Here is an 11,975-nt window from a genome sequence, read left to right on the forward strand (position 1 = left end):
TGTGATTTATGATTATGATCAATGATGATTACATGTGATCTATGATTCTAGTTTATGATGGTTACATGCGATTTATGATTTTGATCAATGATGGTTGTCTCTTGAGCTAACTTGATGTGATATGTTTATACATGGTGATTGGGTCAAAGATACTAGTTTGTCTTGTTGTGACAGGAAGAGAACCTAATTGCAAGTGTACCTTGTTGGCAAGCCACCAATGAGGCATGATTTGAAGTTAATTCAATTTATTTTGAATCTAATGAAAATTATTTTCTTGGTCCAGGAAAGCATGAAATGCCTGATTGGGTGTTCAAAAATGATGGAAAGCATTAGCAGAAACAACAAAAGGAATCAAAACGGGCAACAGTATAGTGTTAGATTTTAGGCTTCTGTGGGAGTTTTTTGATTCCTGATCCGGATTAACCACAGTCTTCAGTTCATTTTGCCAACGTTTCAAACCCCAAAGGGGGTCCATCATCAGGACAAATAAGAAAGAATAAGAATGAGAGATTATTGTGGTAAAGCATTCAGAAGCAGGGACATTTTACGACATTGGTTCCCAATAGTGTTCATTGATTTCCACGAGCATGTTATGACCGATATGATGGTTTGAGGTAAGGATATGCCTTGGTTTTTGGACCTTCCATCACGAGGAAACCTTCACGAGGGATGGACTGCTTGGGATGGGGGTGCAGTGAAACTTGGAAGGTGTGTGACTGTACAAAAGGAGATGACTAGATTTCCCAAGGGACTGTGTAGCAGAGAAGGGAAGGACGAGGATATGTTTTTTTTGGTCATTAGCGTTGCGAGACAGAATAAAATGCACATTCGAAGTGTGTCTGTAACAATGAGTCACTAACTATTCACTCAAATGACAACTGGCATAGGATTGTAGCGTTGGACATTAGATGAAACTTTGACTTTGACAATGGATTTTGGACTTCTTGGGAATGAGGTGAATCATGGTACTAATTTTGAGGGTGGAGGTGTGAGCCTTTGGAATCCCTTGTTGATTGATATTGGCATTGTATCCTTTTATTTGTTTTTAAGAAAATGTGTATATGTGTATATTATTGTAAATATTGTATCAAGTTGGTTTATAAATTTCCACAGACAGTATGGTTATTTGTTGGTTGAAGAAAGTGTGATTAAGTATATGTGGTTGTTATTTTAAATACCATAATGAGCTATGTTATAAAGCTCCAGTAAATGGTATGATTCTCATGTTTCAACAGTGGTCATTGTAAATACTACAATGACCTAAGTTATAAAGCTTCATGGGTAGTATGTTCGGTTCCAACGGTTTTTCTAGTTGTAGGTGTCATTGAACACCGAGGATGGTGTTCCCCCAATGGGGAGGGTTTTCTAACGGCCCTAAGTAAAAATCCATGTAAAAAAAAATATAATACGAAGGTCATGGGACACGTATTCCAAGTAGAATGGTGGGAAAAACATCCTAGTGGGTATTCATTTGGTTTATTATGGTTAAGGAAATTGGCAAAGGTAATGGAAAAGACTTTGCAAAGGCAAAGTGGGATTCATTGGGATTTTATTTATTAAAATAAAGGAAATTAGAAGAAAAGGAAGGTGAAAGGTCACCGGTTGCATGTGAGAAGGAAATTGAAGGAAAAACATGGAAATTGAAGAAAATAGAGGCCTCATTGAGAAAGTGGCTTTTGAGGATCAGTCGGAAAGGTTTTTGCTTAGGCTTGGTCAATGTAGCTTTTGATCATTTCAGTTTTGGAGCTCCCATTCTATTCTCTCTCTCTCATACTCTAGGACACTTATAGTTTTCTTAGAGCACTCTTGGAGGGTGTGGCATGCTTGGATGCTTGGATCAAGAAGGCAAAGGAAGAGCATGAAAGTGGAAGAGGACATCGGGATTAGCAACTACATTGGGTTTTTCTTACAGGTATCGAGTTTCATGTATGTTTTCCTCATTATTTTTGGCATGAATTTAAAATCCATGTGGTTTATTGGTCATGATTTGTCATCGGCATGGAGGATTGCCTATATTCACAGTGGATTTTCCTGGCCTTTCCATTTCCTGGATAACCATGGTATTTTTTTTTTACTTTTGTTTTCTAGTTTCTTGTTCCTTTGGATGTGGGTTTATTTATTAGTTCCTCAAAGCCTTGGTTGGACAAATGCTCTGGAGCTCTGTAACAGCTTGGGTTGAGTTACTAGTCCTGGAGCCTTGGTTGGACAAATGATTTGGAGCCTGGTAGCAACTGTGAGTTGAGTTACTAGTCCTGGAGCCTTGGTTGGACAAACACTCTAGAGCTCGGAAACAGTCATGGGTTGAGATAGTAGTCCTAGAAGCCGATTTGGAACAAATGCTCCAGAGCCCTAGACAGCTTGGGTAGAGACCAATCTAGTGATGGTTAGCGATGTCCAATCGTGAGGTGGAATAACTGGTTGATGGTTGAGGTGGTTTGGCTTTTGAAAGCCCTGGTTCGGTTTGATGGATTTTTTTCATGATATCCCATAGAATATGGCATGGGGATGACTAACTGAAAGAAATATTTCGTTCAACCTAGCCTACGGTCGGGTGGTTCATGGAAGTACCATACTTGGTCAGCTTATGAAATCATCAATAAGAGCTCTCTTTCTCCTTGGTATTTTATGGGTAAATATACTTGTTTATATGTGGCTTATATGGCTATCGTTTCCCTATTATTTTTGTTGTTATTATGATGGTTATGAACATGTATTATGACAATGGCTATGTATGGTTGTCCTCATGTTTTTACTTGTAAATGAGTAAATAATTTATCTATGGCCTAATAGATGAAATTGCAACTGATTTGTTGAGGCATCTATGCTTCTTAGCGATTCTCAGATAAGTATGAGACCCCTATGCGTAGTTCTGTTGTTAAGACATGTACCTTTCATGTTTGTGACATGTTTAATGAAATGCCTATCATAACTAGTAGGGGTCTAATCTAGTCCTTGTCAATATTTTTGAAAATGTATCATGGTTTTGTTGTGTAAATTCATTTTGAAGGTTTCATTGAGTTATGGGTAGTGACCTGGGCCTCAAAAAGTGACACAAATCCCAAAGTCGCAGGCACAAGAATGGGGAAATAGTTCCCCAGATGCTCCCTTTCACTTCCTGCTGGAGCGTTTGGAGCCTCCTAGACACACCCTTTCCCATATCAAGGGATCGTCGAGGGGTTTTATGTACTAATAATTCAATTTGTCTCAGGGGCTAGTTACCTAAGTGGTTGGAATGGCTCCTAAGAGTTATGTTGCTGATGTGGAAGGTCTGTGTGATCTGTTTCACCGGTTCCACTTCCTTAACTGACACATAAGGAATCGAATCATATCATAGTAACTTCTCATCACATATTTACCCTGATTGGCTGGTTACTTGGGTAGATTTGGGAGGAGGGTGTTATAGTTTTGTCAGCGAACCCTCAATCGTGCTACAAGAATCCCTATCCACTTCCCTCTCACAAGTGGTTTTTGGCTTACCACAAACCTACACTATAAAGTGGTTTATAGCTCACCACAATCCTGCACTACAAAGTGGTTTTAAGATAACCACAAAATTTATGAGGGTACACTTACATCACCACTAACTAAGGCACATACTATTATAATTTTTTCAAGGACCACTACAAAGCATCGTAGACTTGCAGACAATTACAATGTGTGACTACACAACAATTTAATCACGAGTATGTTATTATTCAACATAATTCACAATATTATCCACTATCTATGCTTCTATCTTCATTGTTTCCACATGACTTCTTTCCTTAAGTCTTTGTCACACCACAATAACATCTAGTAGGCAATAATTTCTGTAAATAAAGCTTTCCTATTACCAGAATGGCCATTTCCAACACATACTCAAATTCATGATAATAATAGGCCAGACTAATGTCACTTTAATGACAACCAAACTTACCATGACATGACATACTCATACACACAACAATGTAATACAAACTTACAATTTTCAACATCTAGCAAACCTTGGCATCAATGGTTGTAAAACCAAGGAATTCAGTGCATTCAAATCAATTCGTTTTCTTTGGATGGATTAGTAAATTTGGTGGCTGAGATTCGAGTTGAGTCAAGGGTTATGATTTTTATTCTCCTTAGGCATGAAACAGCCACAACATCGATGAAGTATTTATGTTGGAAACTAATAAAATATTTTTCTGTAGGTGATGGAATAAATACAAACAAAAGGTGAGGAGGCAAAGCCATATTTCTTGCATGAGAAGCATGAAAAATATACTTTGAAATTCATAGATATCTTTGTGATCTCAATTGGCTTCAAAACATCTCTTACCATGATAAAATCCACATGCAAATGGTGTGTCCTCACTTCCATCATTTGGAGAAGGACATCATACAAAATGTGTAAGAATATGATTAAGCATTCCACAAATACAACAAATATTTAACACTTCCAATTACTACAACCTTTCACAAGCTCAAATTTCGCCCTTATTTATGGTGCTCATGTATAAAAGAACATATCATATTTTGGACCAATTTCTTTTAGGGAATATATATGTTACTTTCCCATTTCAAATATAACAATTACAATGAGTTCTTCCCCTTGTCAAATCTAACATTGATTTGGGCCAACATCTGCTCATCAATAGGAATCTTGGGATCATCCTTGATCAAACCATATTCAGTTAGCATGCTAATAAAAAAATTCTCAAAAATATCAATTAGTTAATACTTAATATGAATAACATGAGAGATATCATAGTTGTGTCAATATGGCACAATATCTTCTAGCTTTTTCACCACTAAAGATGCCAATTCCTACAAATTGATACTTAGCATGTCCATTCTTTCCAGCCTTTGAAATAGATACTTCAACCACCTTGCAGGATCTAGTCTTGATCATGATGTAGTCATTCTTTCAATGATGTATTCCTGCTAGGAGAATTTTTGGAGGCTCCAAGATCGATTTGGTAATCATCATCCAATATTTCTCCCCAAATTCGACAACGTAACAACTGTCTCCTTAATCTTGTATTTCATATGGGCCTGTAAGTCAAACACATAACCCTTCACACATCTGTGGATTACTCTGTACTCGATTGTTGGAATTGATGATCATTATTCATGCGACCTCTCTCCAATGGTGAATTGTCTCTTATAAACAATTACTTTACACTATCAGATAGATGGAAAAAAAACGCTCATAACCAACTATTTTACTACACTATAACTTTGGTCATCCAGTGAGGGAGTAGGCACATACTAGCTCTTATACCAATAAATAAAATTACATAAGCACTCTATTTTATTGATCAACTAATGTTACATATATACGTGAAGTGTTGTCTCAAGATAGATAGACTATCTTGGACACACAATCACTTGGTTTATAGAATATCTTAACTACACACCAATATATGAAGCATCTAGATCTAAATTGCTCTTAAAGAATAGGAAAAGACTCCTTTACTTAGAAACAATCGACCCAAAGACAAGTAGGAATTATATGTGTGTGTGTGTGTGTCTATTTTGGAATTGGGTTTCAATAATTTTAATTCAATTGTCAAATAAATAACCTACATGGAATATTCAAAGTAGTATACACAAATCAATGGTTGAGATTTATTTCCATCATAGTTATGCTCACTAGTAAAAAAAGATGAAATTAATGACTAGGTGACTAAAAAAGCTAGTCACCACAATTATTTCAAGTGAATTACTACTAAATTTGAACAATTTTAAGTGACTGAACTAAAAATGACTAACTTAAATGACTAATTTAGTCTAGGGATAAAATATACGACTAGATAACAAGTGACTAAACCAAAAGTGACTAACTTAAATGACTAATTTAGTCTAGGATTAAAAAATATGACTAGATAATAACTGACAAAATTATTTCATGACAAGACTACCCTACAAGCCACCAAATTTCTATCATATCCATGAGGTCAACAACAATTTGTGGTTCAAGATATAGCTAATTTGGAGCAAACTTAGCTCTAGAGCCTAGGATTTTTTCCACCTCTAATGTTTATGGACAAAGAGATCAATTTCTAAAGCATGTGGGAGCCAAACTATCACCTTTCCCATGTTGACTCCCTCTATTGAACATCATGGAAAATATCCATAGATTAGTTATCCTTACTAAAACAAACATTTCACTAGAAATGATCATTAATCCTATGACATTACTACTTCACTATACTTTTTGACCACAAATCTTATTTTGATGTCTACCCTTCTTATTTCATTACAAGACTACCCTACAAGCCACCAAATTTCTATCATATCCATGAGGTCAACACCAATTTGTGGTTCAAGATATAACTAAGTTGGAACAAGCTTAGCTCTATAACCTATGTTATTTTTCCACCCCTAATGTTCATGGACAAAGAGATATCAATTTTCTGAAACATGCGAGACCCAAATTATTACCTTTCCCATGCTGAATCCCTCTATTGAACATCATAAAAAAACTCCATAAATTAGTTATCCTTATTAAACCAAACAATTAATTGGAAATGATGATTGATCATTACCATAACATTACTATTTTTTTGCACTCTTTAACCATGCAAAGTTTTTTTTGGTATCACCATAATTCACTTTTGATAAATCCACCAAAATCCCCTCAAATAATATTTGGTGACACAAAGACCTAACAATTTTCATACAATTAACAATTATTTATAATAAAAAATACCTCCCATTAAACAAAAGAAAAGACTCAACATTTTATTTAATGGAATTTAATTCCCCTTCACATTCTCCACGGTCACATATTTTTCCCTCCTGTGGTCCCTTCTTTCATTTCTGTATCTTTCTTTTTGTTTTATTGGTTTGTTATCTTGCATTGAATTATGGGGTCTCCATATTTTTATTGCATCTCCGTGTTCTCTGGTTAAGCACATTTCACTAAGCCCGTCATCTCACACCTTCTTAAACCCAACATTCCCGGTCGGTTTTCAGGAAGGAAGAAAACATTCTTAGCTTTCAAGCCTTAAGGAAATATCCTTAGGCTCATATTTGTGGGCGTGAGACCGGGGAGGAGGCGATAGCTAGCTAGTTGGAAGCTCAAACTGAGGGTGCTTATAATATTGACATGTGCTATCAGGTGCTATGGGTGGTGGTGCCCCTGTTTTCACTGGGTCAACTGAAACTCCTTTCTATGGCTATCAAACTGGAATTACAACCCAATCATAGTTGGCGAGATCTCTACTTCCAGGGGACTAGGGGACTATATGATCTCTACAAATCCCAAACTCAATCGTTTCACTTATATATTTCTCAGGGCTTCTTGGATTTGGATTTTATACCTTTGTTGTTGAGTAAGTTGTTGGATCATTCATTGGCTCTGGATCAATTGCACCTAGTGTTGTCTAGGTAAATCCTCTCTGTGGACACAGATGATCCCTCTAGCCCAATGAGTGGGTCTAGCAACCGAAGTGACAATCTACTAGACACTTTCCTAAGTTGCAATTGAAAAGAAATATGAAGAAGATGGCATACCTCGTTCTGATGTTATCTTGATCTCCTCTGTTGAAGACCTTGAATCACTTGTGCCATGGGATCGTTCTTGCTACTCTCAACATTTATGCACTTGCACAAGAGATAAAGACACAACAAGGCATGCAAAAACAAATAGCATATTCAAAAGCAACCTACTTAACTGATCAAGGAATTTTAAGCTAAATGATACATGAGCATACACATTTAGGGAAAATGAATCAGCAGTTGTATATTAATAGAAAATAAGGGGAAGAATACAACCAAGCCTTGATGTTGATAGGCTCTTCTTGAATGAATATCCAATTCCAAGCTAAGCTCTCCAAGCACTCCTTCTCCAAGCCAAATGAATAGAATATAGGCACAATCTTAGCATAAGGGTGCAAATAGGCATAAACCAACCATTTGGGAATGGAAGAGGATGAATATATAGGTTGGGAAAGGGAGTTAGGAGCTCTCCAAAGATAAGATTAGGCCCTCATCTCAAGGAGGTAGCTCATAGGGATAAGACCAATAGGCCAAGTTGGGATAATTCAACCTCATCTATGACAAACAACCTCCAGCTCGCCGCTTTGGAAGCTTCTAGATCATGAAGCTTCTCATCCTCTTTGGGAAAACTGACTTTTTGGGATCATTGCGGGTATACAAGTGAATAGAGCGATGCCATCGTAGGTTAAGTACAGTGCAACAAATGAACATCGTTGTTTTTGGCCTCATAAGAGCGATGATCCTCAAATTAGGGTTTTAGAGCTATTTTCTTCAAGGAAAGCTCAAGGAATTTTCTAATCAATGTCTGAGGGAGGATCTGAGCTACATATATGAATGAGTATGCTACATTATGTTCATGTTTCGGGCACTTATGTCATAGGGAAGTGCAGGAGGTGTGAAAAAATACTTTGTAACACTTGGAACTTGACCTATTGCTTAAGCTACTACGGAATCTACTGATTCTAGGTAAACTCGCTTTCGAACTATTACCAAAATGAATTCTCGAATTTGCGTGAATTAATTATTTTAACCAACTGGTCCAAACTGAACTATCCCACTTGGGTCGAATAGTGTGGCATGCAACTCGTTATTAGGATCAGTTGGCATAAAATCTATTATTACTTTTTGATTGGATATTGACAGATGGGTGAGGATTTTGTGCAATTATACTAGTTTCGAGAAAAAACTTAGTTTAGATGTACTAGGTTGTGGATGCTTATCAACAGTTTCTTGTTAGAAACATTTTATGACATATGCCTTAAATGATTGCAAAATTCATTCATTTATCCTCATTGTCTAACTCACGCAATACTCATGAATATTTTATGTGTTTGAGGTTCGAGCATTGCAAGCAATAGGTTCTGAGATACTTAGATATTAGTGAGGGGGTCTTACAACTAGAAATGAATGTGTTTCGCTAAAGCCTTTCCAATTTAGAAGTTGGCTTTAGGGTGCAAACCCTAGGTGGATGTGATCATATTTTTCCTCAGTCCAGAATTAACATCCTTAATGGCTTCAATGTCATACCTTGTGTTGTGCCTTGTGGCCCTCTTTGGTTCACAGTTTTTATATTGTGATGTCTAGGATAATTGTAACTATTACCACAGTGGCATGTCCACTTTGACAAATCTGTGAAAACATTTAACCCCTCAAAATCATGTGATGCTACCTCTCAGTTAACCTAAGTACTCTTCGGGCTACTGATAACATAATCTACAACAAAAATAACCTGTATATCAAATCATCAAAACAAGAAAAACCCATACAAAATATATATGTCTCTCTTACATGCAAAGATTTTCAGATTTTGTTTTCCCCTTCAAACTCATCAAAGGTGAAAAGAAACATAAAAATGTGGAATAATTGACTAGCTAGAATCACAGGAGTAATATTTCTTGAAAGGCACTTGACAAAGTCACCAAAATGATCTACAAGGGCAAAGAATTGTCTTGCAATATAGAAAATACAACTAAAGATAAGTTTCCATGAATTGCAGACAAGGATATGCACTACAAAAAATTTATCCATTTATACTGAAAGAAGACAGAAAATACTCTCTATCATTTCCTTCATAATACAAGTTCCTAAGCTACCACAAGTAGCATGATCTCTTTTCTTTGGTTCATTTCATTTACATAGAGCTACAAATGTGCATTCATAATCATAGAGGTATTAGCATTCCATTTTCAAGGGACTGCATTCTAAGATTCCTATAGTTAATTTTACATATTGTACTTATATGACTAACATTGATGTGCATACCTACAACTCTATCCTAGTCATAGTATGCGGTGCTCATGACAAATCAATATGACTGAAATCTTCTGCAACCATCATTGGCAGGCTCAATGGAACTAAGATATTTCCTTGAAGTTGTGTACAATGTTCTTCAGCATCAACCTGAGCACAAATAATTACGAATGCAATGTCATTTTAGTGGGATTTTTGTATGATATTAACAACAATATCAAGGGGATTTCCTGGAATAACCTCCATCAAAACTTTCACATCATACTCCCGTTTGTTATATTTTTCATTGTGCAATAATACACGATATGGTGGAGATGGCTTCCTTGATTTTCTTTTATTGTTGTGACAAGCAAATAGAAAGAGACTTAGAAGATGCATCGTAGGAATTGGAAATTCTAAAGACATCATATCTATTTCATTGACAATGAAAATAAAATTCAAGTAAAATTCTAGTCACATATACTCTAATAGCCATGTCCTTCGAAGTAGATATCTTTATTTGAAAAACGTTCTACATAAGAAAATACAACGAAACAAGAATCTATTCATAAGTCATCGTTCTATTTACCGTAGATCAAACTTTTATTCTCGACCAGGTGTAGATTTTTCAATTGTTGGTGCCTCTATCAATCCACTACCTTTTCCCCATGTTGAGGTTGATCTGATTGCAGAAAAACACCTAGGTCATGCATGTCCCTTTTGACTGTGATATTTTGTCACCTTGGAGACTTTACAACGTTGTTGTCTTGTGGTTGTTCTCCTCACATTTCCCTCTTTGTACATGTAGTAGCTCACATGTGCTTAATTGCTAATTTACCCATAAGGGAAAGTTAATTTATGTTGATATGATTGGGGATGGGGAAGAATTAATCTCGAAGATATCAAAGTGGCCATCACTTTTGACCCTACTTGAGAGTACAAGCTCATGTTGTATATAATGAGAGGACAACTCTAGAATCATGGGCCTCTTTCCATTATTCCTCTTTCATTGTTGTTTGTTTCCATGACATTTTTTTCCTTTCCTTCTTTCCATTGATTTTCAATTGGAGAATACTTTGTGTGTACCCAGTGATTGAAGGTTTGACCAGTAGTAAACTGTGGTTGAAATTTCAACCTTTGAGATGGACCAAGCTCTAGCTAGTGAAGAATAATCTCCTCAAGGTTTTGATGCATGGGAGGGCTCTGTTGGGGCTATAGTTTGCATGTTGAAGGCATAAGAGAAAGAGATATTTCTATGCCACATTTTAAACAAACCAACAAGGGCAAGATCTCCAATGATTTTTCCATTCTTGTCTTTTAGTTGCAGATCCTTCGATAATGATATCAATAATTATTTAGGTTTTTGACTGATATGATGATAATCAATGAGATCTTGCATGTATAGCTATTTTTGGGTTCTTACACACTAAGTTTGTTTATGTTATTATCATGTAACTAGAGATTTGATAAGGCCTCTAACATAATAGGATTTGATGGACAACTACAATTTTAACCATATGCATTAAATCTTTATATCTATAAAGTGCTTATTTCTTTATATGTGTCTTTCTCTTTCATATTTAACTAGAAGCAAATTATAGTTTGAGGTAGTAGGGCTTAATCAACTAAAGTGTGTAAACTTCCCCTAAAAGACTCTGTTACAAGTAAAATATATCATATGAAATGTTAGAATTTATGGGTGAATGCCATCTTCCAATTTTTAAAAGTAGCTTTTACTCCCTGTGGTGTGGCTGGGATGGTGACTATCCAGCCATGGTGATAGCTACACCCATCAAGGTTTATCCATTAAGCCATCACCTTTTACTCTGATATTATGAGCTATTATATCCATGCACGTGAGCTTATGCATAGAACAGGGTTTCGAGGTTTCTTCTGGAAGTATTCAAGAATAGGTACTTACTAATTTATGAACCTCATTCTAAAAGGGATGGTGGCAATTACTGTACTAGCTAGATTGATTTGTGACTTTTTTCCTTTTAACATTTAAGACATACTTCATGATATGGCAGTTCAAGTACTATAGCTTGAAATCTAATATAGGCATCATCATATTTTTTCATCTTAAACTCTGTCTTTTACTAACAACTTTATCTTTTGAAATTTATTTCCTTGACAACTACCTTAAATGCCAATGGTGCATTGGTTCACTACTGAGGTCAATAGAGGCATCCATCAGGGTTCCATTCTCACTGTGGTCTACCCCACCTGAATTGTTTTAAAATCAAAGGGGTGAGACTGGATTAAAATCTTGA

The 11,975-nt window shown here is 36.0% G+C and overlaps 1 pseudogene; it reads right to left on the reverse strand.

The window, feature by feature from the left end:
- Positions 1-9,778: 9,778 nt before the first annotated feature.
- LOC149187726 (ATP-dependent Clp protease adapter protein CLPS1, chloroplastic pseudogene) lies at positions 9,779-10,617 on the reverse strand (annotated as a pseudogene).
- Between the last annotated feature and the right edge of the window lie 1,358 nt (positions 10,618-11,975).

This window comes from Pinus tabuliformis, chromosome 3_1 (assembly GCF_031772625.1).
Source record: "Pinus tabuliformis cultivar Carrire ecotype Pingquan chromosome 3_1, CPIR1, whole genome shotgun sequence".
NCBI classification, from domain to species: Eukaryota; Viridiplantae; Streptophyta; class Pinopsida; order Pinales; family Pinaceae; genus Pinus; species Pinus tabuliformis.